Below are 12,619 nucleotides of genomic sequence, written 5' to 3' on the forward strand. Positions count from 1 at the left end.
ATTAAAAAAGATTGCAAGTAATTACTATAATGCGATTAGAGAAAACGTATTTTTTTTCCAGCTTACCTCAATTGAAAATTGAAAAGTAAAACTGAAAATTGAAAATCAAAATATATTTTGATAGCTTCAGTTTTTTAGATTTTAAAATACTAAATCTTAAAAGTGTTTTTAAAAATAATTTTGAGAAACAAATATATCAAACAAATTTTTGTTTTTCAATTTTAAAAAATTATAAAATTGTTTTCTAAAACAATTTCAAACAGACCCTTAATTTTTCAAAAGGGTTTGCTACATATTTGCCACGACATCATCACATTATTTATACAATCTACATGAAACATATTACTCCTCCCATTTTTCTCTTTATATTTAAAGTAGCTTGGCTTATGCAAGATAATTTTAGGCCTTGGCTTCGAGAAAAGGGACTTTGTGGGGGAGAGTTAGTTTCACAGTTCAAGGTGTGAATACTCAAATTAAGGGATGGAACAAAGGAATTTTTGGAATATTTTCAAATTTTGTAAGGAAATTATAGATAATTGAATGGAATTCAAAATATCTCGCACTATGGATATACTAAATATCTTGAGGCTGATGAATAGGAATTGTATAACTAATTTGCACAAACTCTTTACTAGAAAGAGCGTGTTTAGTTTTAGAAATCTAGAGTTAAGTTGATTACTAATGTAGATATAAACACAAAATATAACCGCTCCAAGACTATTGTGCATAGAAGAAAGAATAAAATCAAGCCTCTTAGATATAAAAATAAAGAAACATAATTTGACCCTAAGAAACTTGATAACATGCATTTTTACTATGCATTTAACTCGTTTTTAGTTTATTTTAGTGTCATTCCGTGTACTTTTACTGTGTGTTTTATGCTTTATATTTCAAGTATCAATCAATCAGAAACGCATGCGATGAAAAACTGAGAAAATGGCATAAAAAGGAAAGTTTATGACTCTCATGATGAATACATAAGGTATGACGCCCATCATCCCTCCTCATCGGACAACCCATTAGCCAAACAGAAGAAGAGATAAAAGTGCATGTTTGAATACCATGACGTGCAGGTCGCCAGCTACGCTGACGCGCTTCATGGACCCACGATTAGGACTCATCTTCAATATGTCATAAAGGGTTGGTCGCCATGAACTATGACGCCTAGACTCAGTTTTCCAGAATTTTAGCAACTATTGCATCCATGATTTCATCAGCGTTTGGAGGCACTTTCAAAGCCTAAATTTATAAATAGCACTGTAAGACTTGCAACGATTCATCCAGGCTTTTCTAGAGCATTATAATTACTATATTAGAGCATAAATATCATACATTAGGATGTTTATGCAAATTTATTTTCTTCACACTTGGAACATTTACTTTGTAATTGTTTTATTTCTGCACCCTTGTTTGCTATTTTATGCATTGTTGTTTCTATGTCGGATCAAAAGTCTCTCTTCGGAGCAATTATTTTATGCAAGATTCAACCTTTAATTAAATTCCAGGTTCTTTATTCTGCCGTTTTTTGTATTATGTTTTCACATAAAGTATGATGTGTATGTTTATTATGTATGTATGAGTAGTTTAATTGAGTCTGAAACGTTAAGGACTGTCATGCCGACGAAACTCATATAATCTACATGCTTATTAAATTATAATCAGAATAATTTTTAGGTTCTGAAAATTATGTTTTTAACTTAAAGCTTTATTACGAAAGTAGAAATATCGATATACCATTTTTGCGTCAAAAGAACGAAAACGGTATTAGACTTAGAAAATTCCTATTTTTAATTATCAAATCTTGAAAGAAAATTTCAATTAATTAAGAACTTACTGCATTTAAAAAAAGTAATTTTAAACTTGTAGTTACTCACTACAAAAGTAAGTAATTATGGTTTAAAATTCTATAACAGGCACGCGAAAGCGGATAATATCTTTGATTTAGTTTTTTTACAAAAATAATTTTCTCGTTGTGGATAAATGTTTTAATTCGTATGAGTACCAGAGGTAGACAGAAATCAACGTTTTGGTCTCTCGTTATTAATATTGATTTAAACCCCTTATTTTCACTTTTTAAGTAAAACCAATCATTTGAGTAGTCTTAATTAAACATAGGAACGATAAATAGCGATAGTTGCAATTGGTCTCTGTAGATCCGACAAACATATTATACTACACTGATATAGTCATATACTTGCAGCTTATCAAGTTTTTGCCACCATTATTGGGGACTAATTTTTTCAATATCGTGATTCTATTGTTACGTCGTATATACTAAGGAATTTTTCTATTTTTAATTAATTTAACCACTTTCAGTTGTATGCGAAGAACCCAGAGCACCAAGAATCTAGCCCAACCGATCAATGAAATCGAACGCTACCTACATGTTAGACTTTGATTACAAAAAATCCAACTTGAAATGGCGGAAAATGACAATCGCCAGCTTAAGGATTTCATTTATCCCTATGACAAGGTGCCCCATTCAAGCATTGTTCGCCCTACGATTGCGGAAAATAATTTCGAACTTAAATACTCTCTACTATAAATAGTGCAGCAGAACCAATTCTTCGGAAACCTGATAGAGGATCCAAACTTGCACCTTTCTCTCTTTGTGAAATTCGTTGATATGCTCAAGAGAAATGGTGTCGATCCTGAAGCTATTAGACTGTGTTTATACCCATTCTCCCCCAGGGACAGAGCTAAAGCATGGCTGCAATCCCTATCGTCAAATTCCATTACAACATGGAATGAACTTAAGAAAGCTTTCCTTATTAGATATTTCCCGCCAAGAAAAATGACACAGCTTAAGATTCAGATAACTACTTCTGGAAGATAGACGGTGAATCTCTCTTCAAAGTGTGGGAGAAATATAAGGAATTAACGGGACCTATCTCACACCACTTATTAAAGAAGTGGCTTAAAATTCATACATTTTAGAATGGTCTAATTTATAACACAAGAATGACCATTGATGTTTCTACAGGAGGGACCCTCATGAATAAGTCGTTCAAAGATGCCTACGTTCATATCGACAACATGGCTCAAAGCCATTATCACTGGGGAGTGAACACACTCCCGTAGAGAAAAGACAATTGATGACAATCCATCAATGCATTAAATCGGTCTAAGAAACTGAAGAAGAAAATGAAGAAGAAAGACCAAAGAATGAGGAAAAAATAGCTAAGTGTGAAGAAATAGGACTTAGTGAAAAATCAGTTGAAAGGGGAGAAAAAGTGTGCATCTCCTAGAATAATCACACACAATATCACGCAACATCGCATGCACGATAGAGATGTATCAGTTGCATCGGACGTGCGATGCAAGTCATCACGCGCGCGATTACTTTTTTTTCTGGGCTTTTCTGACGTGCCCTAGTCCATTCTGAAGGCTTTTTAAATAGGATTTTATCACTTTTTAAGGGGTAGGAAATTTTTCATAGCAAGTATGAGTTTTACAGCATCATAGGTGATTTTGAGAGAATTTGAAGCCATTGTATATCAATCCTTCAAGGAATCTCATATGCAATTCTTCTTAATTGTTTTTGGTATTGTATTTTGAATTATGAGTAGCTAAATCTCTCTAGGTTAGGTTGTGTTTTATGAACCTATTTCAATATTGTTGGTACATATGTTGATTTGACTTTGCATGAATACTTTGATATATAATTATATTCAATTGCTTCTTGTTAGTAATGCTTTTTTTTGTAAGATGCTCTTTTAATCGGATTTTGGATACATAGAGAATAATGAGAATTAGTCTATGTGTTGGACCTAGGATAATTGTTATGCTTACACTGGTTGACTAGGGATAGAAAACCCCGAGTAGTGGCTAGTGAATTAAAGCTCTGTTGTATCACCTAATCCTGTTTATGCTAATGGATTAGGGATAGGAAACTCCAAGTAGTCATTAGTGAGTTATATCGCAAGAGACTGATTATAGAGGTTTTGTTAATTCGCAGTGGGATTATAGTGATAAGATTATTCATGTAAGGCATTGAATATCAACAATAGAGAAATAGTGATTTTTATACATAATCTGACCGCTTTCGTAATTCTATTTGATCATTTTATCTTATTTTTGCCTTCAAACCTGAACCCCCCTACTATTTTCTACGCATTTCACACTTTTTGTCTTGTTAAAAAGAAGTCCCTGTGGATTTGATATTTTATTACTGCGACACTATCGGTACACTTGCGGAGAAGTCACCAAGTTTTAGGCGACGTTGTTGGGGACTATTGATATTTCAACAAGGCGACGCTTATGCAACGTTTAATATTGTTTTTTTTAATTGTATATATTTTTTATAATTAGTTATTTTTGTTTCTTCTTAATTTTTATTTTCTATTCTTTCTCTTTTTAGTTTTATTTTAAAAAAAAACTCTATCTAAGTGCAGTGCCTACTAAAGTATTCTTCTTTTTATTGTGTGTGTGAGGTCAAGACAGTCATGCAAGATGACCTCTATGCTACCTTGGCAAATTTTGAATCTTATTCAAAGGAGCTTACAGTAAAAACGCTCATTCTTCAAAATGCTCGAAATTATTCAGATCCAAAATGTTACATCAACACTGATTATTCATGGGAAGAGGATTCATCATCTCAAATTGATGAAATCATGACTTAATTTATAAATATGACTCAACTCAATTTCGAGAAACTCAACAGGTATCAAGAGACCGTGCTAAATAACATGGAAACATCCTTCGAGAAGTTAGAGATGCAACTTGGTCAAATATCTAGCCAATTAGCATTAAAACCGAGATCTAGTGGGGATTTATATGAAAATATATTAGGTAGTCCTAGATATGTGGAATTTGAAAGAGAAGTCAAACAAAAATATGAGGTATTCTATGAAGGAGGAGTTAAAGAAACCTTGACTCAGTTCATAAAGATTACTCGAATCCATTTCCGGAAAATCAACAGGCAGAAAGAAACCTTGCAAAGGGACATAGAATCATCCTTCGAGAACTTAGCTATGCAACTTGGTCTAGTATCTAGAAAATTAGCATTAAAACTGAGCTCTAGTGGGGAGTTCGATGGGAAAAAATTTAGATAGGCCCAGAGATAAGGAAATTGAAAGAGAACTCAAACAAGAATGTGAGGTCGTCGATGAAGGAGGAATTGAAAAAGAGAAAGAAGAAGAATAATGCACACCATCTGATAAAGAAATAGAAGCAAGAATAAAAGAAGTGGAGGTGAAAATTATATGTGGAAAAAGAACAAGAATGAAATATGAAGATTATATAGTTTTGGATGAATCTCCAAATGTAATAATTTGTGTAGACGTAGATGTCCAACTACAAGATCTTCAATAAAAGAATAGTCCTACACCTAGCAACAAGGCTGATAAAATAGGACAAATAGATGAAGTATTGGATAAGATTTATGCCTTATTCAATATTATCAAACTGAAGAGGATGTGGAAGAAACACCCATTCCTGAAAATGATGTAATTTGTACCAAACAAAAGGAAGAAGAAGGATGATGTGTTTTTCGTGTCATATATGTCGCCCTAACACAAAAATCAGAAGGTCAAGCTTAGGACCATAAAGAAAAGCTTAATGAGAGGCAACCCATTAGATAAGTTTTTATTTCATTTGCAAAATTTAAATCTCAGTTTATTTCAATTAACTGTTTTTGTTTTGTAGCATGTCACATTTAGGAACAATAGGACAAATACTTGAGAAAGGGATTTAAAGAAGAAAGAGAGACTAAAAACTCTCTCTAATCCTATTGTTTTTCTAATTTCTTTTCATATTATAGTGTGGTTGTTGTTGTTTCAGGGAATGGGTCCAAAGCGAAGCCGCTCATCTCGAGCATCATTATCAATCAGACAAGGGAAAATTGGACCAAACAGAACCAAGACTTCAACAACAACAAGCAAGACGTGCAAGACTTTTTTCGCTCCAATGACATGTTAATTTGGAGTTTTATGAATTTTTATTAATTTATGCAATTCCATTTTACGTCCAACAAGTCAATCTAGAGTATTAGCTGCAATACTTGGTTCCCTTTTGTACGAATAAATTCATGTTTTTCTTTAATAAACAAGTTTGTTGTTGTTATTTCTTTCATATTTACAAAATTATAATTTCAGCAGTGAACAGGTGAGCCATATCCATCATTAAAAAAACAAAGGTGATCATCAGGAAAGTTCCTTGCGGATTGAGAGTGGAGGAAGAAAGGAAGAACCAACTACCTTGTACTCAACTCTAGATACCTTAATTAGTAAGGTTTGAGCCAAATCTTCCATTCTTTACTTTTCCTTCTTAATAGAGTATCCATACAACTTCTATTTTATAGAGTTTGCGTTATTTCTGATTTAATCTATTGGTTTGATAAATACATACTGAGGCACTTGTTTGTGGTAAACTCTGAGCCTTTTCAAACTAACTTGTATATCATGTTTATATCATTTGCTAATCACTTTGAGTCTAAGCCCTTTCTTTTGGTGACATAGCCACAATAATTAGCCAATTGACTTGAAATATTAAATCTTTCCACCCTCTCTTTGGAGTTAGGTAGAAAATTTAGTTCCTTAGTCATATACAAAAGAATAAGTTTGGGGTTGCTCTTGGAAGTAAGCAAAGTTTAAGTTTGGGGTTAGTGTACTAGAGATTTTGGTCAAAATTTCAAAGATAAAAATGAGAAAAATCAAGTCAAAGCAACTTCTTAAAAAAATGAGAAAAGAAATGTTTAGGACCATAAAATGTTAATCTCTAGTACAAAAGTAATTAAGCAAGAGTTGATATGAAAATGAATATGGTAAAATAAGGAAAATCATGTACCTAAGTCCAAAAGTTTAAGCCTACTATCCCAAATTATCCTACCCTGACATAAGCCCCAATACAACCTTGAAAGACCTCCAAAAGTGTATGTTTAGATGACTTTGATTGATTTTATTAGAAATTTTACAAACTTATGGTAAAATACTTTTGCACATTGATTGTGTATTTATCCTGTCAATTCGAGTGAAAATTAGTGAGTTGAGCGACAGGTTGAGTACTTGTCGTGTTCGAAGAACTTTTCTAAATTTGCTCGATTAAAGTCGGGAACTAGAATGATGATCAGGTAACATAATTGGTGATGTTCATTTGTTATTATTACAATTCCTTTTTCTGTTTGAAATATGCAGTTGCAGGCGAGTTACTTGAGAACAAGCAACGATTCATGTTTGGGGTTATGATGACAGTCCGTCGGTGCATTAATCCGGTCGAAGAAACCGATCAAAACAAATTAAAGAGGAGCAAAAATTAATAAGAAAGACCAAATAATGAGGACAAAAATAGCTAAGTGTGAAGAAATAGGACTTAGTGAAAAATCAGATGAAAAAGGGAGCAAAAGCGTGAAATTGCTGGAGTAATCATGCACAGTATCGCGTGCACAATAGAGATGTATGAGTTGTATCGTGTGCGCGATACAGGTCATCACATGTGCGATGACCCTTTTTTGGGCTTTTCTAACATGTTCTGGTCTATTATGAAGGTTTTTTAAAAGGGATTTTGTCACTTTTTCAAGGGGTACGAACTTTGGCATAACAAGTACGAGTTTTACAACATCATAGGTGATTTTGAGAGCATTTGAAACCATTGGAGGTCAATCCTTCAAGGAATTTCATATGCAATTCTTCGTAATTGTTTTTGGTATTGTATTTTGAATTATGAGTTGTAACAACCCAATTTTTAGTATTTATTTATTATACTATTATTACTAGATTTTATTTTATTTATGTGGAGTGTTAATTAATTAATGGGTTGTTCGGTAGTATAGTAATCGATTATATTAATTAATTTGGTGTGTTAATTAATTATTTAGTTGATAGGAGATATCAAGAATAATTTAATTAATTAACTTGGTGGATATATGGTGTTAGTTAATTTATTTGAATTAAATAGAGATATTTAAATATTAGGTCTTATTGGGCCTATTAATTAAATTAGAAGTATCACTCTTTAAGCCCAAATAGAATACTAATATAAATAGTAAGAGGTGAGGAGAGTGAGAATTATGGTTCATTTGATCATTGAAGACAATAGAGAAAGAGAGGAGGAAAAATAAGGAGGAACTAGGGTTTTCAGAAAATCGAAGAAGTAAGGGGGAATCCTTATTATTATGGGTTAGTATGATTGGGTCAATGGGTAGATGTATGTTTAGGTTAAAATCCCTAATTTTGTATAGTTGTTTGGAATTGTTCGATTTTGCTGAGTATGCTTGATTGTGGTGATTGATTGCGTCAAAATGTAAATTAATGTTATATACTTAGAGTATTGTATGAGTCATAATTTTCTGAATGTTTGGCTTTTTACGGAATTGAAATCGGAGGTCCGGAAGTCCTCCAACGATGAAAAACGCAGAAAATTCTGCAAGCTGTCCGTCACAATCGCGACTTTTTTTTATGTTTTATTGTCGAAATCGTTTTGGTCATAACTTTTGATCCGTAAGTACAAATAGAGTGCCGTTTGAAGCGTTGGATAGCTGAAATAGAAGGCTATAACTTTGTTTCAGGAATAAAATAATTTTGGAGATTATTTCATGGACGTTTTTGGGGTTGAAGAAGACGAAAATTATGTTGGAAAATTTAGAAAACAACAATTTTTTAGTAACGCCTTCGTGCACGGTTTTATTCATAACTTTCAACTCGTGAATCATTTTGGGTTGGGGTTTAAAGCGTTAGAAAGGTGACTATAATAGATATTATGTGAATGGTGTAGTTGTTATGAATGTTAAGATGGTAAAGATGATCTTAATTGCATATTATATGAATTATGTATTTGTTATGAATGTTAAGATGGTAGAGATGATCTTAATTGCATATTATGTGAATGGTGTATTTATTATGAATGTTAAGATGGTAGAGATGATCTTAATTGCATATTATGTGAATGGTGTATTTGTTATGAATGTTAAGATGGTAGAGATGATCTTAATTGCATATTATGTGAATGGTGTATTTGTTACGAATGTTAAGATAGTAGAGATGATCTTAATTGCATATTGTAACACCCCAAATTTTGCCCTAAGATTAGTCGAACCATCTCGCGTTCTGTTGCATTTTTGCATTTAACTAATTACTAACAAGTTCTTGTAGTTGGTTGATTTTTGCAGGAAATATCGTGTGGTGCGCTCTTTAGCTTATGAAGGGCAAAACGGTCATTTGTTTACAGCCGGCCGTCAAGTTTGAATTTTGAGTTGTAATCAGGAACTTTGGTTTGTTTGATCTTGTTGGGAGATTTTAATCGGAAATGGTGTCGGAAGCGAAGTTAGTCGGATAACCATATTGCATTGTACCGTCATTTTATTTTAAATTAATTTTATTTAATTCTATTTTATGTTTCATTTCATTTTAAAAAAATAGATCATCTCATTTTAAGTTTTATTTCATTTTAAAATAACTAATCCCGTTTTAAGTTTTCATTTCATTTTAGATAACTTCATTTTAAAAAAATAGATCATCTCATTTTAAGTTTTATTTCATTTTAAAATAACTAATCCCGTTTTAAATTTTCATTTCATTTTAGATAACTTCATTTTTAAAAAAAAATATATAACTTTATTTCATAGTTTTATTTTAATTCTATTTCCAATATTAAACAAACAGCATATGCAGTGGTTTTCATTTTGTTTTGCATAATCATAATAATAATTTTCCACAAAAATAAGGAATTTTTATTAATTCTTTACACAAAAATAATAATACATAAAATTACAAAAATAATAAGTACATTTTCTACAAAAGGAATCATAAAATTCTTAAGTTACTATACTGTCCGATGTTTATTCGCTCCGATTCTCCGACTTTTCCGACATATCTTCAAACCTGCAAAATGAGCAAAACAAGGAAATTGAATCGGTTAATTTGACACCCTCAGAGATATCATCATCGGATGTCCGGTTCGCGACCTCGGCCAGAACAGGGCAGATGTTTGTTCTTATCGAAAGGCACCGAAAGAGGAAGAGGAAAACTGCATTTTGAGATTGCTTGGCCAAAAAGAGATTATACAAAAAAGAGCTTATTTGAAAAGCCGGTTTGAGAGGAAAACTGCATTTTGAGATTGCTTGGCCAAAAAGAGATTATACAGAAAAGAGCTTATTTGAAAAGCCGGTTTGAGAAGTGATTTTTCTCAGGAGGACGGTTTGCCCCAAATGGGACCTTAACTCCAATCATCCAATGGAAAAAACACAATTCCAACAAAAAGTCCAACAAGCTGAAATAGTTCAAACAAAACCAATTCAGAAACCAGTTCAGAAAAACAGTTCAAAAAGCCAGTCCATCGAACCGGTTTAATTAACAAGTTTTCAAATCCACTGGATCCGTTCAACAATCCAAAACAATATCAGCCAGCAAATCCGAAATAAAATCAATAAACGTAAAATCCGGATCCAAAAGCACAACAACAATATAACAAAGCCGTTCAGTCAAAAACTCATTAATAAGCTGTTCCGAAAATACCTCAACAAATCTAGCAACAACTTCTGCGGAGATCATGAAAAATCAAAGTCCACAGTGGATTCGAGGGGGATATAAATATTAAGAGGGATCCGAAATCCTGGAACAAGAAGGAGAAGCCAGAACCGAAGCCTCGTCGTAACGGATCAACGTCGGGAACTTGTGGCGGCCGTGGATCCTTCTGATTGCCACTACCACCGGGACCCATTACCGTCATCCAGCAACGCCTAAGTCGCAAAACATCATCGGCTAACGAACCTCTACAAACTCCGTCAATAACAAACGCGTACAGGTAGGATTTTATCACCGTAAATTGTTTTGCTCTGATGTGTGCATTTCAGGTTTAAGAAGAAGATGTGTAGGATAGAAGAAGGAAACATGGAGCATGCAACAATGGCCGCCGCCGGTATAAGGAGAGAAAGAGAAAGGATTGACAAACCCTAGCAGCAAGCACAAAGCCAAATGACTTTTCTCTTTTCACGTTTATCTTGTCTGTTGGGTTTTGGTAAATTGGTATCAGTAATTGTTTTAAATAAAAAGTTTTCTAATAACTTCTAACTAAGTAAGTTTTCTAATAACTTCTAATTATTAACATAGTAAATTGAAAAGTTTTCTAATAACTTCTAATTAATAAAATTTGTAATGTTAATAATTGCTATTAAGTAAGATTTTTTTTATATATAACTTTTACGTACCAAATTTCCTTTGTTAAAAAAAAGTTAGGTACATAATTTATAATCAAGCTTGTTTTTGTTATTTAGATTAATTTGTTTTTATTCATAGTCTATAATTAATTTGTTTTAAAAGATAGGTACATAATTTATAATTTGTATTTATCATTCTCCACCGTTTAAAAAAGGATAATAATAGCACAGTTTTTTTTAATATTTAGATTAATTTGTTTTTATTTATTTACCACAAAAGTTAAAAATAAGTTCTTTTCTTAATAAAAAAAAACCTTTCAAATTAAAATAATTTTTTTTAGAAAAAAGGCATTAGTTTTAAAATAACCCTTCCTTATCAAAAATATAAAAAAATATATAATAACTTTTCTTTTCAACAAAGAAAAATCTCAAAAATTCAGTTTTGACTTAGCCGTTTCATTTTCGTCTAACCCCCGTTAATTTGTTTGTTTCAGTTTATCATTACTATTTCATTTGTTCGTTTTTGTTCCATGGATGTAATTTATGCGAGGCCATGGTCGCGGTTTATTTTATTTCACATTTTTGGGGATTTGTAATTTACGCGAGTGGTCGCGATGCTTTCCTTTACTGTTTGTTTTATTTTCATATTTTTTATGCCTGCCATGTAATAATTCTGTTGCTTGCATGTTTTTACCGTCTTGCCCTCCGAAGGAATTAGGTTTAGCAGTGTGACCGCCGAGTCAATAACCCTAAATTTTGACCCTTTTCAAACCCTTGACCGTTTCCAAAACCTCAATAGCCTAGGCGTCCCGCCGTGGACGAAAACGCCCTTTACCCTAGCATTAGGTCAAAGAGTCGCCGTACTCTGCCTTAGGGTTTCCCGCCGTGGAATCCCTAATTTTAGCCCTAATTTCAATTCAACGCCTCAACGTAGAAATAGGAGTTTCAACGCTCCACGTAAGCGTTTCCTTAAGAAATGCTTATGCCCCATCGAAACCTTGACCACAGTCAAGAAGTTTCTAGCCTCTCTTTCAAGGGGAACTACAATTACTCTGATTCCATTCCCGTCAGGATATGTAGGCACAAGATGCGACGTCTTGCCGAGTAAACTTAGGACTAACCCTTAGGTCTCTTTTAGGTCACTTTATCCTTTAGCTCAGTACATATTCCAAACAGATAATAAAAATAAAAAGACATACAATAAACAAAAGGTTCCTGTAGAGTACTACAGAAGTTTAGGGTGCTAGTACCTTCCCTAAGCTTAACCAACCCCTTACCTAGGTATCTCCCCGCATTGTGCTTACGATGCAAGAATAGGTTTTTCCTCTTTTGACCTTTTCCTTCGGATAAATCAAAGAGCGGTTGTGAATTAAGAATTGTGATTCAAGCTAATTAATAGTTTGATATCCTATTTCCACCGCAACAGAAAATGGCGACTCCACTGGGGACCAACATAATTAAGGGTTGCCCCTATTTTGTGTATTGTATGATATTTTATACTATTAATTGTCTGTATATATTATTGTGTAT

Source organism: Lathyrus oleraceus, chromosome 7 (genome assembly GCF_024323335.1).
Source record: "Lathyrus oleraceus cultivar Zhongwan6 chromosome 7, CAAS_Psat_ZW6_1.0, whole genome shotgun sequence".
Lineage (NCBI taxonomy): Eukaryota > Viridiplantae > Streptophyta > Magnoliopsida > Fabales > Fabaceae > Lathyrus > Lathyrus oleraceus.